Genomic DNA, 4137 nt, shown 5'->3' on the forward strand with positions numbered 1-4137 from the left:
CAATACTTAAATCTGAATTCTTCTTTAGTTGTTTTATTATTTTCATTATACTCAAACCCCCCCTCCGTCCTTGTTCAAGTTGCATAAAACTAGGCTAGATACTCTCCGTGGGAACGATCCTTACTCGCACTACTACATATATATTTTTAGAAGTATAGGTTTTATTTTTGGTTGCCTGCGACAGCACACCAACAATAAACAAGCATCTAATTTTCTAGTATCATTCTTTTCATAATTAATAACCATGGGATCATCTTGTAGCTAGTATATATATTTTTAGATTGAACCAAAAATCTGTAAGATACAATTGGTGGAAGTACGTTCCTTCCTCTTGAGTTGATATGCAGGAGGCTTTGCCACTATTTGTTTATTTCCACCAACTGAGGAGAGAATTGATTGCAGATGGCCAATGCAATTAGATACAAGCTTTCTTTCCAACCAACATCCGTTTCCGACCAGCATATGTTCTTCTTAATCAGTTTTAGTTCTCGTTTTTTAGCCCACCGCATTATAGAGATCGAAGATATCGGTGTATTATTTACTGGCTTTGAATTCTACTTGTCTAATTTTGTAAATATAATTTTTTAACTTTATCGTTGCAAATGAGAATTTCTATATTTATATATTAAGCTATAATAGATTACATAGTTTATTATCTAAGGGGTCCAAATCAGTACGTGTATAAGAACTCTTTTTCTTGGAGGGTGCATCGGTTATGGTTTTATAACCCGACTTGGACCATAGACAGTTTGGCTCAAGCCGATAAACTCTTAATGCTAGTTCCTTGTAAAAGAAAATTTTAGAGACCTCCACTTTCTTAGAGAGTTGTAGATTTTTTTTTGGTATATTGTTTTTTTTGGTACATTGTTGTTTTCTCATAATTTATCTAAGATTAAGCTCAGACCCGTAGCATCTCACGGTTATTTTCTTTCTTGGGTTGATGTTATATCAGCTAAGCCTAGTTTGATTATTTTTTAAATTTTTTCTGATGTGACATTTAGGTTCTATTAAAATTAATGATTTGTCAAACATTTTGTTCGGTTATAGGTCAAAGTGTTGGATTAAAATAAATGTTAAGGAGATAAGTGTAGATTTTTCAAACAATTAAATTTAAGTATAACTTACTCCTAACCTTAGGAATTTTTTTGTAATTTACTTAGGGGCAATTTGGAGATAAATGGTTTTAGTAATGCCGTTAATTTAATTGGGTGTAAGTGTAGGTTTTATAAACTAGTAGGCATAGATGTAATAAACGTAAACTTCATTTGGGGGGGGGGGGGGGGGCGGTTTGCATTTTATTCTTATTTATATTAACCTTTTTATAATATAATTCTATCAAGTTACAATTTAAGGTTACTTTAGATTAGATAATATATAATATGTGGGTTAGCGTTGAAACACTCTAGTTTTTGTTTGCTATATTTAGACAAGGCCAACAAGTTCTTTTGATCACAAACGATAAAAGTATAAGAAAGCTAATCTAATATTTAAGAAATATGGGAAATAATATATAGTTATTAATTCAATAAACAAGCATCTAATTTTCTAGTATCATTATTTTCATAATTAATAACCATGGGATCAACTTGTAGATATCATATATATTCTTAGATTGAACCAAAAATCTGTAAGATACAATTGGTGGAAGTAGGTACTTTCCTCTTGAGTTGGTATGCATGCAGGAGGCTTTGCCCATATTTGTTTATTTCCACCAACTAAAGAGATATTTGACTTTTTACAAGAATTACACACTTGCGGATGGCCAATGCAATTGGATGCATAAGACCACCATGATAAGTGATCTATAAAATGATTTGAGAGAATGGGCCTAACAAGTTCTAATGCTAGTAAGGTAGGATTTAACATCTTAGGGAGGATTAGGAAAATGCAAAATTTCTTCTATTAATAGTAATTTTTTTTCAACCTAAAGAAATTTTATTTTTTTTATAGAAGAACTGTTTTTTATATCTTTACTTATAGAGTAAATTACAAAATCTTTCTAAAATTAGGAGTAAATTCAATTACACTCGATAGTATGAAAAACTTATATTTACCCATTTGAGGTTTATTTTTATTCAATACTTCAACCCATAACTTAACAGAATATTAGTCAAACCGTTAACTTTTAATCAGACCCAAATGTCATATTAGAAATTTTTTTAAAATGACCAAAACAACCTTACAAAAATTTTGTTGGAATTTATGTTTATAATACTTACACCCAATATTTTGTAAATTCTTATACTTACACCCATTTAAATTAATAGTGTTAGTGAAACCATTTATCTATTTAAGTCAAAATTAACTTTATAAGAAAATAAGGCTCTTCTTTCACTTTTCTGGCTCTTGGAACTCTTCGAAGTATTATGTCTTCAAGAGTCTTCTTCTCTTCGAGATTAAGCAGCCAAGAGCATGTTTCCCCTTCGCCACTCCACCACAAGCATTCTTTCTCGACGAGCGATCAACAACTACTTTTGTTTGCAACCGACATCCGATAATGAGCATCCTTCCTGACCAGCATCTGTCATTTCTGATGATATTTTGTTCTCACTTTTTTGCCCACCACATCATTGAAATCAGTGATGCCGGTATATTATTTGCTGATATTGTCGCTATAAATGAGGATTTCTATATCTATATATGAAGCTATAATAGGTCTCGCAGCCAATCATCTAAAAGATCCAAATTAGTAAATGCATAAGAACTCTTATTTTTGGAGGGTGCATCAGTTGTGGTTCCATAGCCTAGATTGGATCATACACAGGCTAGTTCAAGTGATAATACTCTTGATGCTAGTTTTCTACAACAGAAAATTTTAGAGACATCCACTTGATTAAGAGATCTAGATTGCTTTTTTCTTTGCACATTGTTATTTTCTGATAATTCATTAAAATCAAACTCAGACCCATTAAACCGCACAGCGACTCTCTGCATTGGGTGGATGTTACATCACTTAAGGCTAGTTTGGTCATTTTTTAAATTTTTCTTATGTGGCATTAAGTCCCATTAAAGTTAATAGTTTGGCTAACATTCTATTAAGTTATGGGTTAAAGTGTTGAATGAAAATAAATCTCAGGAGGGTAAGCGCAGATTTTTCAAACTATTAAATGTAAGTATAATTTACTCCTAATTTTAGGGTGCATTTTGTAATTCATCACTCGTAGATAATTTTGACTTTTTATATGAGATAAATGGATTCGATAACGTCGTTAATTTAACTGAGTGTAAGTATAGATTTTACAAACTAGTGAGTATAGATGTAACAAACATAAACTTCAAGGGGGGCTTTTGTAATTTACTCTTATTTATATTAGCCTTTTTATAATATAATTCTATCAAGGTACAATTTAAGGTTACTTTAGATTAGATAACATATAATATGTGGGTTAGGGTTGAAACAGTCTAGTTTTTGTTTGTGAAAATAGACAAAGCCAACAAGTTCTTTTGATCACAAATGATTAAAGTATAATAAAACTAATCTAATATTTAAGAAATATAGGAAATAATATGTAGTTATTAATACAATAAACAAGCATCTAATTTTCTAGTATCATTCTTTTCATAATTAATAACCATGGGATCATCTTGTAGCTAGTATATATATTTTTAGATTGAACCAAAAATCTGTAAGGTACAATTGGTGGAAGTATGTACCTTCCTCTTGAGTTGATACGCAGGAGGCTTTGCTACTATTTGTTTATTTCTACCAACTGAGGAGAGAATTGACTTTTTACAGGTATTAGACACTTGCAGATGGCCAATGCAATTGGATGCATATGACCACCATGATAAGGGATCTATAAAATGATTTGAGAGAAAATGGACGTAATAAGTTCTAATGCTAGTAAGGTAGGTCATGAGTTGGGGGTGGAGCCAGGATTTAACATCTTAGAGAGGGGGTCTAAATTAAGAAAATACAAAATTTCTTCTATTAATAGTAATTTTTCTTTCAACCTAAAGAAATTCGGTGTTTTTGATAGAAGAATAGTTTTTGACATTTTTTTTTATAGAGTAAATTACAAAAACCTTCCTGAGATTAGTGATAAATTACAATTACACCCAATAATATAAAAAACCTACACGTACCTACCTGGGTCGGGTCGGTTCGGGTCCACCACTACAATTTTTGACCCAACG

Source organism: Phoenix dactylifera, chromosome 9 (assembly GCF_051530095.1).
Source record: "Phoenix dactylifera cultivar Ajwa chromosome 9, Ajwa_hap1_PhDact_Kaust_v1.1, whole genome shotgun sequence".
Taxonomy (NCBI): Eukaryota; Viridiplantae; Streptophyta; class Magnoliopsida; order Arecales; family Arecaceae; genus Phoenix; species Phoenix dactylifera.